We start from the raw sequence: 27,346 nt of genomic DNA on the forward strand, positions 1-27,346 counted from the left end.
AAGCCTGAAAAACTTGCTACAGTAACAAAGCAATTTTCAAACACACGTTCCTCTGAGATCACATAAAAACAATGGGGTTTGTTTCAAAAATACAAAAACACACCACCACCTCCTTTGGTAAATCTGAGTGCTACACAGCCATGGTATTTTTTTTTATAACTAACCATATGAATCTCTTTACACATAAGTTTGTGTGCAAATGAAAACTTCTCCACCAGTTTAGAAAGAATCTAAAAATCTCCTTGATCGTATACTATCTCACAAGAGGAGACCACTCATCGTGTTTTCACATGTTGGCATAAGAGATCAGAAAATGCAAAATAATTTGAATATTCTTATCCATTTTCAGATGGCCTTCAAAAGCAAATACAATGCAGAACAATGAAGAGCTGAGTTCATCAGTTGCACAGCTAAAGAAGTCATCCCATATCACATGCATTAGTAGTGAAAAGTTGCAAGGGGTAAGATATTCACTGAACATAATTAATTCTGAAGATTATTGTAGAAGAAGGACATAAATGTGGTTCCAATCACCAAGGATAAGACAACAACAAGCATAGAAGAGTCTTCCTGACAAGGAAGAAACAGCTCCACTTGTTCTGACTTACAGCACAATCAAGTTAGCCATGTGGCACATCCTGCTGTTTACGTCATATGATTTTAATATCTTAAAATAGGAGATTAAAGCCATCTGCAGGTCTCCTAAACAAAATAAATGCTATGCTGTGGTAGTGAAATATATAAGGTGTTTCCATTACCTAGAATTCATATCAGAGGCTATTTATACATTAAGCAGGAAATATTTAATACCATTTAACACTATAACACAGTATAGAAAATATTACCTGTGTAACACACTTTTTTACAGTTCGTGTAAAATACACTGCTATACTGTTGACTGAATGGCAGTAGTCAAAACATGGAGGATCGAGTGTTGCAGTCCTCTCAGACAGGCAATATGGAACCTGTGCAAGGTATTTAATTTGATATCTTTGTTCAAGTCAGTGGCATTTGCCTTCATTCACATTCAGCAAGTTATTCATCTAAAAAAGCTACAATTCTTTCATGTCTTCTTTTCTCCCAAACTCCATTTGTTCTTCTGTAGAATTATTGCCATTAATAAAGTGTTGTGTTTAGACGAGCTGTAATACTGCCAGCCAATTTTACTGCAGATAGAGGTCAAGGAAAACATTATTAAAAACAAAAATAACTTTTCTTTCTGAATTCTCTCTATAAAACATCACTCCCAAGCATTCAAATAAACTTCGAACATCAGTCAGTCCCTACTAGGCTCCTAAGTGGGCTGTATGTTTTATCTGCCCTACCATCAGCACTGGGCAGAAGGCATCAGAGAGGCACCTTTTGGAGCAGGGCAAACCACTGATCTATTTTTTCAGTTTCTTGCACAATAACTGTCCTCCACAAACATGAACATCATCTCAGCTAAATAATCTGCATGTATGAAAGCCCTAACCTTAACTGAAGACCTTCATAAGCATGAAGACAAAAAGAGACCAGTACATTATCTAACCAGTTTTCCTCAATAACACAAGTTCTGAAACTCAAACGTGCAATTCTTGTGTGGCATGTAACCTTGAAACATTGAAAGAAATCTGTATTTTAGAAATTCATCTGAACATGATGTAAAAATTTCAGCTAAGGGACAATTCCTCATTTCAATTTCAACTATTTTCCAGCTTTACAATAGATATGACTATTGGAGGAATAACAAAGTCTGTTTCCTGTTTGAATTCTTCTACCTTTAGCTTATTTCCAGTACATCTCTTTATCTCCATGACTTCGAAACAAAAGAACCTTTTCATATCATAAATCTTCACACACTTACTACCAGACAATGACCAACTCACAATTTCAGTCTCTATTTGGCAAAACAGATTGGCTTTTATCAGTTTCCTACCAGAAAGATGAACTCCTCCAGAACTGCCAAGATCTCTCACCATTAAGTCCAAACACTTTCAGCTTCAGGTATGAGTAGTGCTCCTCCACATTACACCTCCACACTAGTTAAATATCATCCATTCCATGTAAATAGCAAATACACATTTTGTCAGTCTTGTAATCTTTCACCAAAACATCACATCAGTGAATGGTATACTTATGTGCAAGCTGTACAGTATGGGCCCAGCGCCCCTCAAAATACACAAATGCCAACTTCTGAAGGAGTTTTAGATATTATGGGTTTGCAGAGACCAAAACAAAAAGACATCATGTAGCTATTCCTCATCACTATCTTTACAATCGAGTAGCATAACGTGAAATAATGACCTGAAGAGCACAATAAAAATACCTGACATCTAAAATCACCTGGGAATCTGAGTAGCGAAACAGGAGAAATATGCTGGTATTTAGTTCAGAACAAAGATGTTCAGAAACAGCTGAACGAGATTTTTCCAGTGACTACAACTGGAGCCAATAACTGCCGGATTTGCTTACAAATTCAGCCAGTGTTTTAGGGACAGGACACACGACAGGCTTCTGCAAAAGCAGCCAAATATTAAAGCATGTGTTATCATATAGTGTTAGCAGAGACACAGCTCTGTACATCTGGCTTCAAAGCGCAGGAGATACTGAGATCTGCATCAGTCACTTTCCTCATCACAGACGTGTGCACAAACCACTAGGCTATTTTGAATTGATGCTTAACATTTGACTAGATAGAAGTTGCAGAGACTAAAAGGACTTGGGATTTAATGCAATAGAAAGGAAACACAGAAATAGAAATGTAACGTAGCAAAAAGATATTACTTGGGAAAATGCAAGTTATAACAAGTTTGATACCAAAACAAGAGAACAAACCCAACAAAGTAATAAGAAAGGAAAGGAGGGGAAAAAAGTGCACTGAGCCATAAATGAAGTAGGAGATATTATGGGCAGGCCAGCTACATAGTAGAATTTTAAAGAAAAAAGAAAAGCATCAGAAAACATGCTAACAGAGAAAACATACATTCTCTATAAATTTAGGAGGACTTGGCCTCCTGACTTTCCTGGTTAAATAGAGTCTCTAAAAAGCAAAAACTTGAAGAACTGCCTTTTGAATAAAGTCTGAGAGAGAAATGTGTACAGGTGCAAAATGACAAAGTGGGTAAATGAGAAAGTGAGGTAATATTAATAGTTTACAAATATCTAAAGGAGGAATTTGCACAGCAGAAAAAGGAAGAAATTTTCTATCAGATATGGAAACTCAAGAAGGAATAAATGGAAGGGGTTTTTTTGGTTGTTTTGTTGGTTAGTTTGTTTGTTTGTTTTTTAATGGAAAATATTGAGTGACTGGCAGGAAGGGCTTTTTGGAGGGGAACTACTGTTGGCCTGTGAAAAAACTGCCAGAGGGAATACTGCAAAACTACTGCTGGACAAAATAACAGAAAACGCACTGACGAGAACACTCCTGTACCAGCAAGGAGAAATGCCGTAGATGGCAGAAAGGGTCACTTCCCGCTCTGCCTATCTGGACACTGTGCATACTGTAACTAAGATATATTACCTGAAAATTTGTGCTCTCTTTTTAATATAATGCTAATGTATTTTATTAGTGATTTTAACAGACTTTAATAGGAGGAAGCATATATTCAATTATTTTGTTACATGCTTTGAATGTAAATGGCAAGCATTTGCACTCTAATTTACTCCTTCCACCCTCGCCCTCTCATAGAGAAAGCACCAGCACATTTTAGAATTCAGAGCAGCCCTCCCCAACCCAGCCGCTTTCTTAGCTGGTTTGCTGGGATCTATATATCCAATCTAATTATTTTGATTCCCATTTCCAACCCTATCAGTGGTGCAGTGGTGCAAGAAATCAAAATGCCAGTCTCCTGAATGTCTTAGGACCTAAAAGCAAACAGCTACTCATTTGCAGAGGCATCACTGCGTGGCCCAAAGCCCCTGTCATCCCGCGATTTACGTTCAGTGTTCTGGATGTGACTGGAGAGGGGTTTCCCAGTGTACCAATTCTGAGCATTTCATTTAACAGCTCAGATATGCTACCGCTTGTTGCATCATCTTGTTCTGTCACAGCATAACCGACTAACAAAATCAGCAATGCTTCAGCTTAGATTTTGTCTCTTTCTAAAGATTTCCTTAAGTCCTTCTTCTTCATTATTTTTTCCTTTGTTTTCTTAAAAGCGAAAAAATAAGATCGTGTAAGCTTATCTTCCCTGAAGTGATCAAAAGAGAGAGTCAGCAATACTCCTGCCAAAACACCTACTATCCTTTCAAGTCAGGGGGATCATATGTTGCTCACTAGCTGAATTCCTCTGGGGGTCTTTTCCCTGACTGACTCTTCTCCTCTTGAATTACAGCCTTACTTAGATTACTAATGCCTCTGTGCCACCAAAAATATTCCCATTCATTTCCACAGCTTTTACAAATATGGTAACATGATTTGTACTTAAATATAAGTGTCACCGTTTTACTTTTTATTATGAATATCATATGTTTAGCAAGCTGTCTGACCTTCCTTATGATGATGAATGCCACAGCAAACAATTTGCTGTATCTTTAAAGAAATGGCCAACTCAATTACATTATGCCAGAAGCTTTCAAATCCCTCTCTGCCAACGTCTTTGCTGTATCCTGCCACAGACAGCCCATTTGTATTCCAGCACAGTAGGACACTTGTTTTATTGAAGCATACAGTTCTGGTTAGGTACTATCAACACAGCACTATTTCAGTTCACCAGCTCTGTGCTCCTTCCCACCCTCTCTAGCCTCAGTTATTAGGATTTTCAATTTTACTGACCAAACGTGTATGCATTACTAATTACATGCATGAAATCTAGTAGTTATCGACTGCTACAACAAAATACATTAGTGACCAATTACAGGAGTTCTTGGCAGCAATGGTTATCATTTTAGTGGATTTAATCATTGCACTTAAAGTGAAGCTTGAGATTCCCTTTGAGATTACACTGCTAATTGCTTCTGTTTTGCCAGTTACTGCATGAGCTGGTTTGGAAAAAAGGATCACTAAAGATGCTTTCTAAATATCGAAAAGCAGCAAACAGATGAAGCCTCCTATAATGAGCTCGCCCGCCCCCAATAAAACCACAGTGGAAATTCATTCATAACACAATGCCCATCTCCAATATATATCCCCCTTGTCATCCTCTCTTTTCTTCTCATCTCTTGTTATTTAGTCAGACAACAGCAATACAGTTGTATTGCTGTTCATGTGAATTGTGGGACACTACAATTTACTTATATAGCTGGCGAGAATATTACACTTTAAAAAAAAAAAAATAATAATTTTCCCCCCTGTTCTGTGTTTGCAGAGAGGATACTACTTGTTACTCTTGTTATGACAGAATGTTTGAATGGTCTTAGACCTTTGAGAAAAAAAAAACACAACCTAGGCAAAGCACATGATTTATTACACACACAATACCAACATAGTAGGCTTCCACTCTCCAGGAATCCCTAAAAACAAACACTCCCCCTCCAAAGGAATTTGTAATATAACGTATTGTTCTTCGAAAGCCTACGTCTACCTCCACATCCCCACTAGTGATGAATTATCCAGTTTACAGCCTCATAAAGCAGAAGTGACTATGTATTTTAATGCTGAGGCCAGTCACGGGACTTTGGTACCTTTCAAATTTAGTGATGTACAATTTTCCAAACACCAATGAAAGGTTGCAACACTTTGCTTCGGGCAAAACAATTTTGTGATTACATTTCATCAACATTTCAGGTCTGATCAAAGTAAGTTGTCTTTCAAAGACAGAAAGCATTGAGGATGGTTGCAACTACAGTTCCGTTAGCTGAGAACAAGCTACTTTAATAACTAAAATTGTTTAAATAAATTTGTTTTGTTCCCTTTTATTAAAATTTCAGCTACTGGAACTTTCCATTACTCAAACACCACTTCCAGGATAACAAAGAACCCCTCTCAAAAATACTAAAAAAAAAACCCAAACAAAATCCTCAATCAAAAATTTCTCATAAGATTAAAAAACCTTCTAAAATTGTCTCATCAAACATCAGCTTTTTTAGGATTTCAGTAGATGCTAAGTTGATACAACTCTAATTAGAAACTTCATTGATCTCTGTGAGAAAGACACTGTAGAGAAAGAGTTTTAAACCCCCAGAGACTTCCAGACTACAAACACCAGAGCCTGTGGTATCTTTTAAAACTGTGAGAAATTATACGCTTATGATCTACAAAAATAATAACCATCTCCCTGAAATTAACTGCTAAAAGAAGCTGAAGAGCTTCACCCTAGAGTATCGACAGGCCGCAGCAACAGAGCCAGTTGGCTTCACTTGAGCCTCCAACTACAGCAGGGACTATGACCCCCTGATCCCTGAAAAAGAACACACCATGGTACACCGAGAGTTGCGTCAAGGATGTGTTTTATCTTGTCTCAAACCCAGACGCAGATCTGCACAAACCCGTTGATCTTTCCACAACACCAGGCACAAGAACAGCTATGTGCAGGATGCTCTCAAAAACAAGGCCAGGCCATTTCCATGCTTAACTGAAAAAATCTTGCCCCAGGGCACTCAATTTCAAGTCTGAATGAGAAAATCTGTAGCTGATGAAGTAACTACAATAACTGGCAAATAATACACTGGATAAAACACCTAAATTAGAGTACAGATCAATCCTATATTCATAAAGAAATAGACTACACAATTTAATTGGATTATCCCCATCTCTTAGTTCAATTGTTCTTGACTTTGGCCTTCCTCAAACAAGCAATTGAGGACAATTTTCAAGTAAAAAGTAACATAACACTGACATGGTTACTTTGGCAAGGCAGAAGCCACTACTCCTACAAATCCTCAAGCCCAGCAGAATGACCACTTTTCTTTTGGATAGGTGAGCTCCTGTCTCATGTTCACAATCACAACATTGAAATTATAATTCCAAAAATATTGCAATTGCACGTGGGATTTCTAGTGCTGCATTCTAAATGAAGAAATGGGAACGAGACAGGAGAAGAAAATATTCCTGAATTGAACAGCTGAGCTCATGTAGCACCCAAAAGACAAAAGGTCAGGAAATACCTGTCTTTCATCACTGTCAAAAGCAATAGAGTAAAATATTCAGAGTAGGACTGATAACACAGGAAATAAATGAAAACATTTGCTGTGTGTTAGTACAGAAGTTAAAAGAAACAAGGCAAAAACCTCTCTTGAAGGTCCCTGCTGGATTTACAACAGAGCTGTTGAGCCAATTTTGATTTCAAAACACGCCAGTATCATTTAAGAATACTGAACTTCTTTAATAAACCTTTCACCTGTTCACTAGTCCACAGAACTAACTCCTAACCCCATGCACAATGAGTGCAAGTATGATAAGGCATGATATTTGCAAGAACCAGAACTTCAATGAGAACTGCAAATGCACAGGAAAGCAACCAGTTACTTATAATACAGTTTCAGGCATTATTTGTGACTCACTTCCTAACATACAAATCAAAGAATCATAATGCTATAATAAATGCTGCCACAATGTGTTTCTGAATGAAGAGTCTTATGTGTGTATAACTGACAAAGCCGAGTGTATTTTTAAGTTCCATATTTAATTCTCTTTAATACCAAAAGCAATGAGAGACTTTTTTGTCTACTCCTCTATCGCAAAGAGATAAACACAGCAAAATGAAATATATTTTTTATGCAGTGACATGACAGATATCAATTTATAAGTTAATGCATTCAGTACAAAAACATGATTAAACCACAGCAGAGATTTGGAATAAAATGCACTGATAACAAGTTTATATCAGATTAAATCAAGAGACTCTCAGCTGATAAGTAGAGTTTGTAAAATTTAATGTAGATACCAGTAAGGATATTGAACTTACCAAAAAACTAAACATAATTCTTTTAGTGTGATAAATGCCAGCAGGAAGAAATGCTCCAGCTCTGGCCATTGTTTCAAAAAACTCAATTAATTTGCCCATTATTACAAATATGTTACCAGTAGAAAGAAGTTTCATGCAATACTATACTATCTGCTTGTTAATATTACATGCATTTCATACATGAATATGTATGAATAAATAAACACATTAAATAATACAACAAAGTACCTTTTTGACATGTAAAACGACTTATTGTAACCAGAATAATGCTTGGATTGCCAGGAAAGGAAAGCAGGTGGATAACTAAAAAATATTCTTCCTCCCTTTTCAGAAACCTGTCAAGACTGGATTTGGGACTGGGGACCATCAGATGCCTAGAAATGTCTGCCACATGCCCCATCAAAGCTGATGAAGAAAAGCTGTCCCTGTCCTATTTTAATGGAAGCGAATCCAACTATCTTAATGGAAGTGAATCCAACCAAGACAACAGTTTTTGTCTCAAACAACATGAAATGAGTGTTCACCCTTTCCAAGACAACCATATTAAGCCACCACAAGGTTGTCTTCTCAGCCTTCATCCTCTGGTGACCTCATACTTAACCTGGCCCCTTTTTACAATTTCAGGCCTGCTCAATCTCAGTGCCTCATTATCATCACAAACCAGCAAGATCAAATTTAACTTTAAGAAACGGAGAAGTCATTCAGACTCAGAAATTAGTCTCAAAAAACTGACAAGGCAAAGCACCAAAATGCTGAGAAAACCTGCATATAATCCATGTTTAAATTTATGGAGGCTTTAAGGGCAGTAATAAAAAGCAAACCTATCGCTAAGCACTGAAGGTTCTATGCAACATTCCTTTAACTAGCTCTAGTACTCCTAGTCTTTTTCAATTCAAAAGCCAAGGTATTGTCTCAAGTTACAGACCTGCGATTAGGAACAGAGATGCTGAAAAATATTTAACAGTTTCAACACTTTGTAAAGTTGATTTCCAGCTAAGCATTCACTTACTCAGGTGCAAGAACAGTCAAGCTCCCCAGTTTCCCCCAGATTTTTCCTTCAGGCCAGTTTTATCCTTAGGTACCTGTGTACAATAAAAAAATAAAGACAACATTAATTTACATAACTCCTCATAAGTTCATCTCTTGATTATATTAACTCTTAGGGTCCAAATTGTCAGCAATTTAAAAATTCACATCTCCAGCTTTTCTAATAGGATTATTTCCCATCAATTTGCTTGACCAGAAGCAAACTCGAAGCTGTTTTTCCCCTGCAAAAAGACTGAGTTTTATTTGACCAGTTCTACACACACGTGTGTGTGTGTATATATATACATTACACTCAGCACAACCTCAAATAAAAGAGTTTTCTGTGAGAAACCTCATGTATATTTGACCTAGTAGAAGGTAAGATTGCATGATTTAGGTACATTTGATCATTGCTTCAGGAGTGTAGACAGACAGCAACACAGTTAAGGCCTTGTTGGCCACAGATTTAAGCTACCTTAAAACTGTTAACATACGACAAGAAAATCCTATGTATTCAATTACCACTTTAAAATTGACAGAAGGTTTGCGTACAGGTGCACTGTCACTTAGGTAAGGAAGAGCTCAACAATATAAGTTAGTCTACTTTCTTCTGGCACTAGTATGAATTAAAGAAACATTTTCATAATGTGCTATTCAACCATATGGAATTGATTTTTGCAGACATATGGAGCTCCAATTAAGTAAGTGTGGCTTTGCTGACACAGAAGTCCATCTGCACATATTCAAATTTTCCAGAATTAGACCATCTAATTTAGAGCAGCCCATCTAACAATAACAGAGTAGAAAAGCAAGACATTTGGTATGACACAACCACTGAAACTAGTCTCTTTAAATAGTAATCCCAGCCTCACTCTTGACCATGGTCAGAATATAAACACATAAAATGGAATTAGTTCACCTAAAATAAAATTACGATTATATTGGATTAAAAAAAAAAGAATTCATCTTCTCCACCATGCAAGTAAATATATAAATTGGAAAAGTAAGAAAGGTACGGTTTTTCAAAGATTTCACCAGAAGTCAAGGGAAATTAAAAAATTGACTGTAACTATGCTTCCTAGTTTCTAAGTTTTCTTTGCACTTTGTGCATCCAGATTTTCCCAGGATAAATACAAGGAAAACACACTATTTAAAACAAAACAAAACAAAAAAACAGAAGGCAAGCTATAAATTAACATCTACATCCTCAACAACTCTAAAATCTCAAAATAACAAAGGCATCCGATGGGGTGGAAACTAACACATTTTTAAGGTAAAGACTTCAGAATTCCCAATTTTTATTTTTATTTTTTAAAGATTTTGAGTTAAGTGTGCCCTCTTGCTCATATCCAGTCTGACATGATTTTTATTAGGTCATAACGTGCAATTTTTTTCTACAGGGCCCAAACCTCATTCAGTGAACACAGTAGCTAGAAGAAATGAGAGTACCTGAAAATCTGCATGTTAACTCAATTGCATATGGTCACAGCACAGCTCTATACTTTATCTACTCCAGGTTATTCTGTGTTGTTTCAGAACAGCACTGGGAAGACAGAAACACTGGTTCTGACACAGAGTTCCTCTTTGGTGCTGTCAGGGTAACAACAGATTGCATTACAGTTCTTATGAAGCATGTCGTATGATCCTCATGGTCTACGAACTTAAAGAATGAAACTTTTGAATTAGAAGCATTACAGACTTTAGCCTTCAACCAGAGATTCCTAAAATTCATTTATCAGAGTAGCTAGCCTTAGAATACTTTAAACTAATTTCCTGGGGAAGTTATCTTCATTTGCCATAACTTTCTTGTGGCACGCTTCCCCATTCACTACCTGTCTTGAAGTTCCTACAGCAAATGAAAGCAAGTTTTCAAAGACCTGTCTCCTTTGCTACACACTCTTCATACACTTCTGCTCCAGTTGAAAAGATCATATGACTCTGAGATACTATAGTTTAAAACTATAGCATAAAGTGTATGTCCAATGGAGCCCAGTTAACATATTCTAGACAACCTTAATTCTTCACCTTCCCAGCTTTGCAGCGCTTGTTCTTTGTAACTCTAACAACATTACTCAAGACAGCTTTTTGAACTTGGTTTAACTTCCAGCTCTTTTGCAGACAGTAAGTAGCAAAGAGGAGAAGCTCCACCTTGTTCAGCACAGACACCCAGAGTCTCCCTCACAACTTCGCCCCCTCTCCTTCTCATCCAAGCTGTGCCAGTGTCAGTCCCAGGGAAATGTGCCACCACCCCTGTCATGTTCCTTATTATCAGGCTCAGTCTCCTATGTCTGATCTCAGTCCTGCCTCTTTACAGTAACTGCTTCATTCTCACCAACTTCATATGACACATTGCTCCCTGCAAGCAGAACCCCATTTCCCATGAGCTTCCAGCCCTCACATCCTCACTTCTCCTTTTAAGTTCAGCACCATCTCTCAGCTTTCTGTCCCCTTCACAGATCTGCTGGCTCTTCCACACTACTTTTCACCTTCCAGTGCTTTTCTCACTGCTTTACTCCCCCACTCAGCCTCCTGCGCCTGTCCCTTGCCCTGGCGATCTTCAGGTTTATTCTCCACAACCAGCTCTCTAGCTTTTCCACATTTCCCTTCCTGGTTCCCACAGAGTCTTTGTGACTAGTGTCCCATAAGCCATGCCTGCTACACTTTGTGCAGAACTCACTTCCAATGATGGGCATTAAAGAGATCTGTACAAGGGCTGATCAGCAGGAACACTTAATTTTAGGATCCCAGAAGGACTTGGGCAGGAGATGATCCAAACCAGCAGTGCTGTCTGCACAGAAGTAGAATTTTAGGCACTTAAATCCCTTGCTACTGAAAAACGCATGCACCTATATATTCAGATGTCAAGGCTGCTGTAGGAAGGCCTTGTGGACTGTAGGTACTTCAGTCTTCATACTAGATTAATACCATCTACTCCTAAATTAAAAAAAAAACCAAAAAAACAAAAAAAACCAAACAACCAAAAAAACAACAACCAAAAAAAAAAAAAAAAAAAAACCACACAACACACAAAACAGAAAAAAAAACCTACGAAGAACCCAAATAAAGTTAGAGTCTAAATCTCAATCTAAACTCACTCTACATTTCAGTTAACACAGTTATTAGTACGTCCTTAAGCCATTCTTTCTGAAGACAAAACAGCTCTTCATTCAGTCAAATATATTAAGTATTGCGGGGAGGAGGGAGGAACAGTTTTAAATTAAGAACAGGATTTTCTTGGCACTATTTACCAAGGATAAGTGTGCTTATCTTTTTTCCACTGGAAGAAAAGTAGATGATAGCATACCTGCACCTATTTTTCCCATAAAGTATGAATCAACCAAAGGCATCCTCCTGTCTTGCCTCAAACATTCCCCCTTTTTGTGGGGGAGGAGCTTAAAAGGGTTAAGAATTAATTTAGGGTTATTTTACACAATTATAAAATCACAGAATACCAGGTTGGAAGGGGCCACAGATCATCTGGTCCAACCATTCCTGGCAAAAGCACAGTCTAGACAAGCTGGCCCAGCACCCTGTCCAGCTGAATCTTAAAAGTGTCCGATGTTGGGGAATCCACCACTCCCCTGCAGAGATCATTCCAGTGGCTGATGGTTCCCATTGTGAAAATTTTCCGTCTTGGAATTTCCTTCTTTTCCAATCGGAATCTCCCCAGGAGTAACTTGTACCCACTGCTCCTTGTCTTTTCCATGGGACCCCTTGTAAAAAAGGAGGCTTCATCTTCTTTGCAGCCACCCCTTGAATACTGGAACATGGTGATGAAGTCTCCCCCAAGTCTTTTCTCAAGGCTGAACAAACTGAGTTCTCTCAGTCTTTCATCATATGATGGCTTCCCAGTCCTTCGATCATCTTTGTGGCCTTTCTCTGGGTCTTCTCCAGCCTGCCCACCTCTTTTCTTTGTATAGTAAGGGCTAAAACCAAACACAGTTTTCCAGGTGTGGCCTGTTGAGTGCTGAGTAGAGTGGGATAATGACTTCTGTCTCTGCTGGTGATGCCTCTGTTGATGCAGCCCTGCATCCTGTTGGCTTTCTTTGCTGCAGCAGCACACTGGTCACTCATATTGAGCTTGTTGTCCACCAAAGCACCCAGGTCCCTTTCCACAGAGCTGCTCCCCAGCCCAGTAGATCCCAGCCTGTGCTGCACTCCTGGATTATGTCTTCCCAAGTGCGAGACATTACACTTGTCCCTGTTGACCTTCTTAAGGTTCTTGTTAGCCCATTCTTCCAGCCTATGCAGGTCTTCCCACAGAGTCACTCTCCCTTCTGAAGTGTCCACTTCCCCACTCAGTTTGGTATCATTGGCAAACAAGTTAGGAGAGACTGATGCCCTCAAGATGCGAAATAACAAAGCAAATTAAAAGACAGTTGATTTATTGCATAAGTCTTATTTTTAGAAGAGTTTCAATATTTGGCTTGGTAACAATAGGGAAGGAAATCAACACAAACAGAAGTCACAAGTACATAATAAATTAAAATGTGATGAGAATTTCTTTAAGAACATTCTTCCCACCTTTGAGTACACAAAAATAGTTCTTTGGATTACCTCATGACTTCACCCTTATTTGTAACAGGCATATTTGGAAGAGGTAATACAAGCCTTAATAGAGATTAGTATAGGTTAGGTGATCCCAGCTTTTTGGAAGCAAGAAAAATTAACAGCTAGCCATAGGAATGTTTCTAACGTGGATTTACAGATCAGTGTCCTAAACCTGTCTGCCCTCCCACTAATCTGGCCTTCTACCTTATTCTTTCTTTTCCCATATTTTATACCATCTCCTATCTCACACAGCTCCTCCTCTTCCTTTCATCTCCCCATGGTCACCTCTTCCCCATAATTTCTTCACTGAAATACAACTCATGTTTCAAATGATGAAGAATGCAGTTGCCTTTCTGCACAGTATAATCAGCACCTTGGTGGCACAAACCACATGTGCTGCAAATGCTGCAGGAGCTGTTCCTGTGTTTTAATACAGTTCAGGACTGGTGTATCAGAGGTGAATATAAAGCAAAATGTTAAATAGATGTAAGTGAAAACTTCAGATTAATCTTCCACATTATCTTTGCAATGAGTTTCCTAGGATTTATAAACTTGTTTGATGTAACCTGTATGCTGATCTCCCAGAAGACAATAGTTCTGGAAAAATAAAAATCTAGATGAGTCACACTGGATTTAAAACCAGACCCATTGTTAATTGTTATCCCAAGCTTATTCTCAGTATTATTCCCTCTTCTTCCAGCCCCACCTCATTTAAATACACACAGTGTCATATATTCATGGCACACTTCACATTCCATTTTGTTTCATGTGCTCATAAACTTCCCTGTGCTTAAGACTTGCAGTTCTTTCCCAATCGTACTATTTCTAAATAGTGCAAAAAAACACACAGCTTTTCTCCATTTTTTCTTCTGAGCCACTACACTTCCCCTTCTCATGATGATAAGACAGTAGTCAGTCACATCACTCCTTTTCTCTAACAGAGCCACAGATCCAGGCTTCTCTACCATCAAATGCAATCCCAACCCTTCATGGTGACAACAGCTGTCTCAGTTCTCTCTTGTCTGCCTTTGTGCCCTGCTGCTGTCCAAAATCCTACTCCTCCCAAACAACTAATGGGCTCTGTTCCTGAATCCTCAATGTGCCAAGCACTGAAGGACTCAGGAGGCTGAGCGGTGCATGTGTGCTGTGTTTGCAAGCACATGTGAGGGAGCAGAGGCAACTGCTCACTGGGGAAAGGAGGGAGCCTCTGCTCAGGAGGAAATATTCACATACAGCCTGGCGGTTTAAGCTCTAAGATCCCCACAGCCTGTAACAAAATCTGTGCAACTGCATCTTCCTGATTTAAAAAAACTCAACCTCTGTTGAAATGATGTAGACTCAGTGAAGAAAGCACATATTCCTCCTGTGCTGCTACTCCATTACTGAGTAGCCATTTACTAACAGCATGCTTTACTTAATGAGTACCGATGAATGAATGACTCAGCGCTAGAAAGTGTCTGCTGAAGTGGAATTTCTATTGCATCCTGATTCTTCCAACATTGAAACTAAGAAGAACAAATAACTCTCAATTTATCTGAAATACAGTAGACTGAAGTTACTTTTTATATTTAAATAAGAAATGATGGATAATATTTATGTACACTATGACAAGACAGTCTTTCAATAAGCTTTTTTTTGCATCTGATATATAAACATTAAGCATAAACACAATATCATCAATGCATGCAGTATTTACAAATAAATCACTCCTTCTCTGTTAAGCCACAATGTGGTAAGTACACTTTACTGCTGAAAGTGGTATCTAATTATCTTTATTTGAACCCCAATGCAACAGGGAAATAAAAACATTTTAAATACTTGTATCTTGCTGATAAGCACTCAACATCAAAAGGTACGTGTCATGATAACATAAAATAGTATTTATTCTTACTGCTTCCAAAGAGGTCTCAGTCAGTCACACAAATATATTTAAGGTTGTACTATTTCTTGTTCTCTAATTTTGTACATTCATTTAGCCTGGCTCCTGCCACCAGTATGGCCTGACCCTGCAAATCCACCTCTGTCACACCGCATGGAAGAAGGACTGTCAATATGAATCGTGCCCTTGGAACTAGGCTTCAAAACCTAAATAATCCATTGGTTGTAACTCAAAGAAGCCAGTTATCACCGGTGATCCTAAACATTTCTCATAAAATGGTATTTGGAGTCTCTCCTATTCATCAGCATGTTTTGCATTTGTTTGCTTGTTAGGATAACAGTAACGTAAATATCTGTAACTATTAGTAGTAGATTGATGCTGATTTTAAAAATAAACAAAAAAAACCCAAACAAAACAACCAAACCCAACAACATGAACAAGACACTAGTAAACCGACCAAAAGCCATAAAGTGAATTTCAGTATTCACGTCCACTCACTTTAGGGAAACCTTCTCATCTGTTTATTTTCTCCTCCTGCTCAAAAGCTCCTGGCATCCCTTCTACTGCAGTGTTTACATTCTAGTTCCCATCACCAGTGAGATGAAAAAGACACTTCATTCACCCACACATACTTCCTTGCCAGAAAGGTCAAGAGAATAATTTCCAAATGAAAGTCTGCCATTTTCCCCCACAGATTACCCATGTGAAGCCAAGATTTGCCCTATCTACACCTCACAAGTGCCTGGGCCTCCCCAAAACCTGCAAGACTGAAGGAAAATAAATATTCTTACTACCTAATGATTTCCCAGCACAGAAATTTACCAGTATAATGGTGACAGAATCATACACTGTACTAGTTTAAATCTTCCACAAAGGGGTCTGGTAGTTTGTTGGGCGTTTTTGTTTGGTGTATTTTGTTTGGTTGGTTGGTTTGGGTTTTTTGTCGTTGTCTTGGTTTGGTTTTGGTTTTTTTGTTTGTTTTTTTGGTATGTTTGCATGTATTTCATTTTTGCTGGGTATTTTGGTTTTGTTGTTGATGGGGTTTTTTGTTTGTTGGTTGTTTTTGTTGTTTGCGGTTTTGTTTTTCATAATAAATAGGTTTTTAGCTTAACAACCTTCATCCAAAAGAACCCAGCTCACCTCGAAACATTCTTCTTACTAGAATAAGAGGATTTTAGTGTGATTGCTACAGCAATTAATAGCCTGAGCGATGCTAGTTAACTTGCTCACACAGACAAGTCCTAGAACTTCTCAGCAAACAAGTGATCTGGGTTTATACTTTGCACAGCCTAAAGCCAACATAGTTAACATTTCTTTGATCCTTGAGCTTCACAGTCCAGAGAGCTGCAGGAGTGAGGAAGTGCTGCCTGGTAGTTTCAGGAACTATTAATTATAGGAACTCATCATGAAGGGCATTACTAGAAGTTTGCTTCAGACCATCTGAAAGTATTAGAGATAATCTGATAGTTTAAATGTAAACAGCGCAGTTGCTGTCATGCCATCGTACACGAAAGACAAGGTCTCAGTGCATTTTTTCCCCCCCAGATTGACAACCTGTAAGGTGTTGAACCGGAAAGAAATTTACCACAGTACAAGCCACTTCCATTAAAATGTATTCCCTAGAGTGTTTTCTGTGTTTGATCTCAAAGTAAATTATAAACCACATACAGTTTTGTTACTGTCTGTTACACTATAAATATTATGCCTACGATTTTTGAAAGACTGGTTATTAAATTTAGCCAAACTTAAAGTACACTCTTCTGAACTTAACTCATTTCTGAATCAGAAATCATCCTAAATTGGAGTTACAGTCATTTTATGGGAGAAAACAAAAGTCATGTTCAGCTAGCCCCAATTATAACATCCATGAGCTATTAAAAATTGTCTCCTTTTCAAATAACACGTAAAACCACATGGCAAGTTATCAGCAGAAGCAGGAATAATATCTTACTCAACTAGTTTGCTTTCTTAAGAGTCCTCCACTGCCTAACAACACATTTTATAAATATTCAGGTTTACATTACAGTCATTCCCTATCATAATCGATTTTTATTATGACGATAGTCACCTAAAGCATAGAGCCATTTTCACAGTCAAGTGAATGTTTGGTGGCACAATATAGCCAATAAATCAGATTTTACTTTTTGATCCGACCCTCCAATGAAATGCTGAAAAGAAACTTCCTCTTTAAATCTTGTCCAGAATAAAATCTAGAAAGCTGCAGTCCATCCTCTACCATCTGCTTTTTCACTTACTAATTTAAGAACACCACTTTTTCCTGCTGCACACTTACCAGGAAGCAGCTATGCCATGAATACGCTATAAACACTACATGTCTCCCAGGCTGCACGGCCTGCTGAAAAACAAGACAACCTAATGGAAGTGCTGCTCTTTATCATCCTCCACTTCCTGACCACATTCTGGTTACTCAATTCAAAACCAAACTTAGAGCCTGAGAAAGAATTTCACGTCTCATTTTCCTCCTGTATTTCCCCTTTCAATCTGAGGTCTAACGACACGCCAATTTCCCTGGAAATCCGTTTTCTCACAGAAATGTTGCAAAATGCAAAGGCAGAGGGACAACCGAACAGCAAGGCACCACTTGATGGAAACAAACCTTCTGGGGTGTAGGAGACAAATACAAATATCCTTCAGACAACATGACAGAAAAACTTCTCCGCAGCGAAGTCTGAGTAGCAGAAAGGACACGACCCCTCATCTGGATCACCGACACAGCATTTCCACGTGTGCCTCTGCAGTTCAGAGACACAGGATGGTCTCTTCGGGGCGGATGTGCAACTGCGGACAACCACACGATAAATGTGCACTTCTGAAGTTTCCACAGTGTATCTGCTCCATGTGCCCTAAACATCACAAAATGCTTCTCAATACCTTACAAAAGGCAAAAGAGCTGTAGAAAAGGCTATAATTATAGAATACTATAGAGGGAGAGATGGAGCTTGAGGGCTCTGTCTGTATTCTGTATCTTTGCAATAGCTGCGTATTTTTTTAACAATTGCCAAGTAACAGCTTCTCCCCTAAATGATCACAAGAAGTGCACCATGCATCACACAACAAAAAGGAATTAAAATGTCTATTTTATCCTCTGTCTCCCCAGGGGAAGTCATTCATTCCTGATCACAGATCCTGTTATCAGTTCCATGGTGAATGTGAGAAGATGGGGGATAGAACAGGGGACAAGTAAAATAAATTGTTATTAAAGAGTTTGGGAGATGAGCAGAAAAAACATACTTATCCACAAGCAATCACTGGAAACGCTGAAGCACATTGTTACTGCCAAATAAATGTAATGAAAACAAACAATTTCAGCCTCCCTTCAGACTCCTTAGAGACCTCAATACTCCAAATCCAAACATTTGTCTCGTAACTTTCTATAGTCACTCCAGAATAAAATCTCCTGTGCAGTTTACTAAACTCAGGCTTTAAACGGTACAGGTTCCTTGCCCCACTGTCTCGTTCAGAAGAAATGGTGAGGAAAGTTCTTATAATTTCTTCCCTAAATTCATTCCGGACCAATTTATAATATTAATACCAGAAAACCTGGTTATACTTTAGTTGAAACAGTCCTTCATTGCTGATGTTTACCCCTACATTTATTTACAAAATAATAACTGTATCCCTTCTTCACCTTCATTTGTCTAAGCTAAACAACAAAAGCTTTCCAGTTCGCTCTTTGAAAGATTAATACTCTGTAGCTCTGACCAGCCTAGTAGTCTGTCTGCACCTGTTCTAATTTAAGTCCATCTTTCTGTTCACTGTAAGGGAAAAGTGTTGGACACAATATTCCAAATGAGGTCCCAAGAAGGCTTTGTGAAATGCTATTAGCACTTTTCCCTTGCTCTAAAAAAATATCATGCTTAATGCACTGTAGAGCCACATTGGCCTTTTGCACAGCTGCACCATACTGGTGGATTAGAGACATCTTAGTGGCATTATCACAGCACTTTACCTCATTCAGACTGCTACAACCATTACATCTTCTACACAACATCCTGCGATGTTAATAGACGTTCTTCTCATTTTAAATATTTGCATATTGAGATATAGACTAGCACGACCCGTCTGAGACTTTCTGATTGTCCATCCTAAACATATACCTCCAAACACTAGCGGCAAACAGATGAACTCTACAGTGCGCAGCAACAAGGGCACTCCTGTTACTCCACACCAAATGCCTGTGCCTGCACTCAAAAACCATTTCTAAATCAATGGTTATGGATGTGTAATTGCATTAGCCTGCTGAGGAGTTACACAAGAAGACACTCAGAAAGGCCAAATCTCCACCCACCCTGATATTGGACTGACCTCCTCACTTCTCACATCTTCATGTCTTCAGCTGACACTGAAAGTGCCTTTTTGTAGTGATGCCATCTAGACAAGTTTCTAGGTGTTAGGCCAACTCCTCCCACATGTAGTTACTCTTAGTTGCCAGAGTGAAAGCTGCCTAATTATAACAACTTCTACCAAAGCTCGTGTTTACACTGACATATTCTCCTGAAAAGGATTCTGATTTTATAATTTGGATGCTCTTCTTGCTCTAGAATTCAGATAACACTGAAACTGACAGCTCACAATAAAAAGACCAAAAAAAATCTAAATATGCAGGAGTGCAAATTCAAAGAATAATGATAAACAAAGGAGGTGACTGGTACCAAGCAAGAAGCTTGGTAGTTCCTGCTCAAGGCAGTGTGTTGTAGCTACTAGCTTCAGTGTCCATTTCACAATCACAATAAAATACTCCTAATGCTACTAATAACCTATCTTTGTGAAAAGTTTGCCAAGAACATGAACGTTATCAAAACTAGACAGAACATGAATTACTCTCTGTTAAAGCTCAGGATCTCTTAATTGTCTCAGAAATGTCATGCATGCATTGCGGTTGCATTCCAAAACATATTTTTTCTTCCAAGCAACTAGCAGAGCCAGCAGTATCCTTTGAGCTATGACATGGGAGTCTTTTGGTAAATCAGGCAAACACTTTAGTCAAGCAACATGCTACCCCCCCTTCTCAGAAAATAGATATCCTAGTTATACTTGAACTTGGTTTCTCTTTCTCACCCATCATCACATGTATGCCTCAACCATTTCCCATTTAGATCTGCGATATGAGATGTCCTCCACAGATGAACACATTACTTGTAAGGGAAAAAAGATCACAAATATCTAAGGCAGATGAGATGACTTCTGCTAGTACCTTGTGGTGTCAAAGGCAATGTTAATAGTAGTGCTACACTAGAAAGAGCATAGTTGTGCAAAGCCTCAAGCATTACCTCATAGAAACTGTGGACTAATATAACTCACAACATCACTTCTACAGATGAAATATATACACACCTTATAGATACCTACGCTTTCAGAGCACTTTCATGCACCACTGAAGGAAGGTATGGACTGGAAAGAAATGAATCGACATGACCTAGCATGTTACTGCTGGCCAGCTGAGCCAACTCAGTTACAATGAGGGGTAGATATTCTTCACACCTAGCTAACTGCCCAGCAGCAGGGAAAAAATAACTCTGAGGTGGCTCAAAAGCGTCTTTTACTTTACAACTGAAGGGATGAAAGTGCCGTCATATAGCCCGTTATGCCAGGGCTGATGACGACCCACCTCATCTGAAGCTGCAGTAACAGCCAGCGCTGCATTAAGTTGCAGTAGCACAATTTGCCCCAGGCTGTGAAGGTGGATTTCTGTCCTCTGTGCCATGCACGCTTGTTAGCTAGATAGGAATGTATCGGTTTGGCCCTTTTGGTTTTCATAAGGGAAAAGGTTATGCTTCACTGGATCTCAGGCACAATTCTGGTTAGGTTGTTGGTCTATGACACATAGAATATAAAATACACTTTTGACTGAGTGCACACTTATTCTGACAAAAAGTCATCTGAAAACCAGGACAACTATCTCCTGATGTTTTCCCAGTTGGGATCTACAAAAATAGTGTTCCTATATTAAAATTTCAGAGTCCATAAGTCTGGTAAAACAAAAGTGTATTTTTTATTTCTAATATGGAATCTCCATGCAGAAAACCAGCATGATTTCAAGATTTCAAATATTTTTTGAATGCAAATGCATGTACCTCTTGTAAAGTCCTACCAGCCAAATCCACTTGCATTCCTAGCTGGAAAATACATATGCCAAGATACTTTTGCAAATAAGGCATATAGTTTGCATGCATACAAATACATACTGAAATCTTTGAATGTATACATGGTAAGAGAAACACTGTAGTTTGCAAGTAAAAATCAGCAGGCAGTGTTTCAAATTGACAATGTGGTATGGTATTATCAGGAAGGACAAGAATTAAAGTGATTTACAGTAAATTACCCAAACCAGCCAGGGGTGATACACCGTTACAAGACTAAATTAAGAAAGTTTGCATTGCTGCCTTATGGTGCTTGTTCTTTCAATACTGAATTATCTACATCTGAGCATTGTTTGGTTTTGATGTTAGCATGCAAGAGTTTTTTTAAAATTACAACACACTTGAACAGATTCAATTATGGTCAATACTTCCATTTCTAGTATATAAAGTCCTACTTGCCCCTTCTGACTGACCTCATCACTTTTTAATCTTTAGAATCTTATATATCAAAACTATCAGGAGAAAAAAAAAAAAAGCATAGGCCCAACACAGACCTTGTGGCTACATTAAAGAGCCTAACACCCTTTAAATTCAGGGAATCTAAAGCTCCAACACATATGTTTATTTACAGCACAGCCCTTTCTAATGAACAACGAAGAACATATATTGCTGAATGAAATTTTGTGAAAGTGGCATGTATGTATTTGTATGATGTCAGAGAAAGCATAAGTATGACATAGGATAAGGACTCAGCATATTCAAATGTCAGGTGGGATAATAACCTGCAAACCAGAAACTATACTGTCTAATCAACGGCCATAAAAAGGAAGCAAGAAACTACAGGAGGAACACTCAAAATATATTACATGTGGTATTCTACCAGGTTTCCTATGGGCATCACTTCAGTAATATTTTTGGCTTAACTTCGATCAGTTTACAGTAAATTTAAATTTCTTCAGAAAATCAAAAGCAAAACACACAAGATCAGAATCACTGCCTTCGGTTTACTGTCTTGCATTTTGCATCAAAGCAACAGCACAGGCAGTTACGATTTCGTACAATCAGCTGGTCACTCAGACACTGAGCAGCAGACTATAAACCAGGTCTCCCACCTTTTTTAGGACATTCATGACATCCCAGCAAAAATATTCAGTATTATAAATTAAATTAATATCACAGGTGATGTTTGGCAAGGTTGCCCACATTGGGAATTCAAAACCCAACCATGCTGAACCTCTACATTGTATAGATCTAACCACTTAGGGACACATCACCGCTGACTATAAGGAAATATATTTTAAGTATCAGAGAAGTATCCATAGTACAGAGTACCAGTTACTTAATACATAAAGCTGGATGTTGAGATACAGAGTTACAGCTTTGTTGAAATACCAGGAGAAACATTTGCATTACTTAGAAACTGAGTAACTCCTAATATGAACTGGTTGGACCTAAATACCTCCTGATACAGTTCCAGCCACATGGTGCAGGATTTTTTGTTAGTGCATGAGAGCCCAAGTATTAAACTAGGCTAATCTAATTAAAAGCAGAAAAGAGTGGAGGAATAAATATTTCTGAAATACAATTTTACACTATTCATGTAGGACCTACTCATAAAGAAATAAAATCTTTTAAAAAGGTAATTTCATAGGAATTTTAATCTATGTATATTTTATTTAATGCACTACTGTGGTGCTCGTCAGACTAAACAGCCCTGTCAGGACCTCTGAAAATTAGTCTAGACATGAGGAGAGGCATACTCTGCATAGTAAGACTTCTGAAAGGCTTTGAAAAGAAACATTTTGGAGAATTCTTATAGTTTCTGATAAGGCACATAGGAGTGCTTTCTCCTGAAGTAATTCTTTATATAAAGATAAAATATATTTTAAAGCATAATTGTCAGACACCTTCACAATTTCGAGAGCCAATGATGCCGCTCATGGATTTCTTACTACAAATGCAAATGAATCGCTATTCACCTCAGCAATCTCCATGGCAGTAAAAATGCTTATGTGAGCAAGTTTCACGCATGCTTTGGTGTTCGCAGGATTAGGTTTTTGGTTTGTGGTTACCTGACATACGGGTCAAACATCTATTAAAAAAATATGGGCCATAAAAGGTTGTTATCTAGTTAGAGCAACAGAAAAAGTATGCAAGATACTGTTTACTTCAGGACCTCTATGCCTTCCTGATGACCAAGCATGCTAATGGCAGTATACATCACAATTATCCTAAATGTCAATATAACAATAACACAACCCACGCTATCTGAAAGACCTACAGTTCAGTGTAATTAACACCAAATCATCTCTTACAGGTATTAACTTCACTGAAAACATTGGTAAATAACTTAAGATACACACAGAAGAGCTTTAAAAAGGAGAGATTTTCAGTTTCACCTGCACTAGAGACTACTGGCCAGATGCTGCTCTGAGTCAGTTCCACCCAATCTCAGATACCAAGTCAATGTTGGAATACTGACAATTAGCAAAAGATAGTAAAAAAGACAAGTCAATGTACTGTTTTCAGGTAAATCCTGTTGAGATGGGAAAGGCAAACGTGAAAAAAAGAGAGCAGAAAGACTCTGTTCCAAATTGCTTCACTGCAGGATACCCACACTCATTTCAACATACTGAGAACACTGAAACTTTTCAAGGGAAGCTTACTGAAGTAAAAGCAATTACCAATGATATGTTTTGGGTTTCTTTTTTCTCCACTAATGTTACTTATTTTAAAGCCTTTGAATATTTTTAGTGTATTATTTTAATAACTTTTTCAGCTTTGGATTCCTATCCTCTAAGTTGCCTCCTCTCAAAGACTCAGAAAAAATAAGTAAGCAAAATGCTTAGAAACACAGGAAGACAGAAATTTTAATCATGGGTTTAAAATTTCTATCCTATTAAGTCCCAAGGAAATTAGATTTTTTTTTTTTTCCTATCTTCAGCTATTTTATCCTTTGCAGGAAGTATTTCTGCATGTCGGCAAAACAACCTTTATGAAAATCTTTGCAGTCTAACAGTCATGTTGACCCTATCCACTTTGAACAAACAAGTGGGTGACTTAACTTGGCTGGAACACACAAGCAGAAACCCTAACCACTTCTGCAAAAAGCAAACCAAAGAAAGAAACCCCCATATTAAAGTCATGGTTTTACCACGTGACATTATAGTTGCAACTATAATCAGTTTCAAAGTAACAAGGAGATCTGCTTCACCTCGAAGAGTGCATGTATTGTGCTTAAGATCTTACTGGGCAACTGGAAATGGAGAATTCTCTGCTATCTCTGATGCTCAGTTTTCTGTACATTTTCATCAGTACTGCATCAAGGCTATGTCAGCTAAATCCCTCTCCTCTCCAGAGCTGCTGCAGAGTGCCACTGCTTTCAACTTTCACCTTCTATTATTTTCAGATCAGGCTGAGTTAAGAGTGTATCTTTGTCTCACAGCAGCATTAATATTGCATGTGCATTCCTATATTTAGCCATCCTATATGCTATAAATTAAAAGAAGCAGCTAGATATTGTCAGTTAGAGAGTAATTTTCTTGACCTTAACATAAAAAGGAACCAAAACAAGCCATGGTAGAAAAGTGGAGGAGGTGTTTCCCTCTTCCAGCCCTTTAGTCCTTTGTTTATTCTTTTCCTAGTACAAGACTTCACAAAGACAGTATAATATTATCCTGTCATTTTGAGTGCAAACTCTCAGTTGTCTTGGTAATGAATTATACACCAAAGGTTCAGGGAATCTTGGACATTGAAATACACACGTGAGGTTTTTCTACCAATCTCTGCAATTAGTAGCTCGTGATGGACCAGCAGTACACGATTCCAGAACAGTGAGAGCCTACATATATATATATATATATATATATATATATATATATACTCAATACACTAACGTGAAACAGGCATACTGAAATTGCTAGCCTTTCTGGGCATAAACTAAAATATGATGTGATTCCAACATGGAGTTCAAATGATATATAATGGACAGATTTCTAAGGCAAGTAGGCAGCTGAAAACTCTTCTATCTGCAAGACAACCCTCCTAAAGCCCGGGAACACTCACCTTGAACAAAACTGACAAGGTAGCCTCCTCCTGCCCCCACCATTCCCTAGCAGTGGGGATAGGAACATGTAGAAGCCAGCGCAGACATTCCCTGCGCCACCAATTTTTCACTACATTGCGCTATCTAGGAAACATTTCCTAGGGCTATAAATTAGAGTAAACCTTAGGCCACCATAAGTTGTAATTCCTAAAGAAAACTGCACAAGAGGCATTTGCTGCCCACAGTCCTGACTCTGCGAGTGGTACATCTACTGTTCCAGCGAGGGATGCGGCAGCAGTAGGAAAGCACCAGTTGCCGTGGTTTCACCCAGCATGCAGCTCAATGGCACACATGGCTGTCTCCTCACCCCCTCCTTCTCAGTGGGATGGGGAGATAATCGCAAACAAGTAAAACTCATGGATTGAGATAAACACAGTTTAATAGGACAGGAAAGGACGCAATAATACTACTAATAATAATAATACAAAAGCAGTGATGCATGATGCAATTGCTCACCATGCACTAACCCATGCCCAAGCAGCAGCCCCTGACCAGCCTTCCCGCAGCTTATGTATTGAGCATCACAACGTATGGTGTGCAAGATTTCTTTGGCCTGTTTCTTGTGCATCTCCTCACTGGCAAAGCATGGAAGCTGAAAAGTCCTTGACTTAGTGTAAGAACTACTTAGCAACAACTAAAAGATCAATGAGTTATCAACATTATTCTCATACTAAAACACAGCACTATACCAGCTACTAGGAAAAAAATTAACTCTATCCCAGACGAAGCCAGGACGGCATCTTACATCAATCTCAGTCATTTTAAAACTGAGATTAGAGACAAAAAAATACTTAAAAGAATGATGTTCATTATGAACTACTATTAATTTGAAAATCCATATTCAAGCTACTGAAATTTACATTAAAAAATAAAGGTAATACGGCCACATTTATTTTTAGGAAGCTCAACAAGTGAAGAACTAGCATGTGTCCCAATTTTAATCTCCAGTTTCACTACATGACACTGGGAAGTTCTGATTTAGTTATATAAAATGGTGCTGTCAAATCTGCTTTCAGTAACTGCTGGAAGCTTCCCTGTGTACAGAGGTCAAACTATCTTAGATCCCTTAGAGGAGCAAAAGTAATTCTTAATTTACTTGCTTCTCTGTACTCCTCTGATTTTCACTTTGCTAGTGCTGGCCCAGCATGGGCATGTTTTGTTTATTCTGTGGTGACTCCCCTTTGGGCCAACAATCCATAGCAGCAACCGCAGGCAGCTAAACAGCAATTGCTGTGCCAAAGCGCGCCCTGCCTCCTGACCTCTCTAGAGCTCTGGAGGAAGAGGTTCGCTGAAGTATTCCTGTAACTCTTTCAGACAGCAGCAGAAGGTGCTTGTCCGTACATTCCCAGCACCAGGGACCAACCGTGCTCACAAAAGCTCCAGAACGTTCCCCAGGTTTTCCTCATTGTGGAAATCGAGATGGAAGAGTTGGTGCCTGTTTAGTTGCCATCTAATACAGGTCAGGAGGTAGGTAGTATATGAATGTGCCCATCACCTCATGGCTGGGAAATACTCCTGGGACCACTGTCTCATTGCAGGAATTTCTTTCCTTTGTAGCTCTGTTTACTCCTATTTTCATTCCCATTTCCTCCCTAAATACACACCTTCTTTTTCGGTCTACCTTCTTAACAGTCTTTTTTAGTTCATCACCTTGATTTCCTGGTCCTTGCCAACAGGAATGATTATTCCTGCTCAGTGTTTTTAGCTTCCATCAAAAGTGTAAATTTCAAGTAAGCATCACTGAAGCACGCTCAATTTGCTGAAGAAATGGTCCTTTTCAGTCACTGAACTAAATCTCTCATTTCAGAGGCAACCACATCATATATCTGAAAATGCATTGTGTCCAAAGGCACCTGAC

General features: G+C 38.5%; 1 protein-coding gene across 4 annotated transcripts in view; it reads right to left on the minus strand.

Moving 5' to 3' along the window:
* The window catches only part of TBL1X (transducin beta like 1 X-linked), a 201,492-nt gene that overhangs the window by 133,549 nt on the left and 40,597 nt on the right, over positions 1 to 27,346 (minus strand). For 3 of the 4 annotated variants that reach the window (XM_071813032.1, XM_071813023.1, XM_065841357.2), the window contains one exon: positions 8,836 to 8,908. The exons of the other annotated variant lie outside the window; for it this stretch is intronic. The gene's annotated coding sequence lies outside the window, so the exon portion shown is untranslated. The remainder of the gene's footprint in view (positions 1 to 8,835; positions 8,909 to 27,346) is intronic. 4 annotated transcript variants of the gene reach the window in all.

The sequence above is a fragment of the Patagioenas fasciata genome, chromosome 1, assembly GCF_037038585.1.
Source record: "Patagioenas fasciata isolate bPatFas1 chromosome 1, bPatFas1.hap1, whole genome shotgun sequence".
Taxonomy (NCBI): Eukaryota; Metazoa; Chordata; class Aves; order Columbiformes; family Columbidae; genus Patagioenas; species Patagioenas fasciata.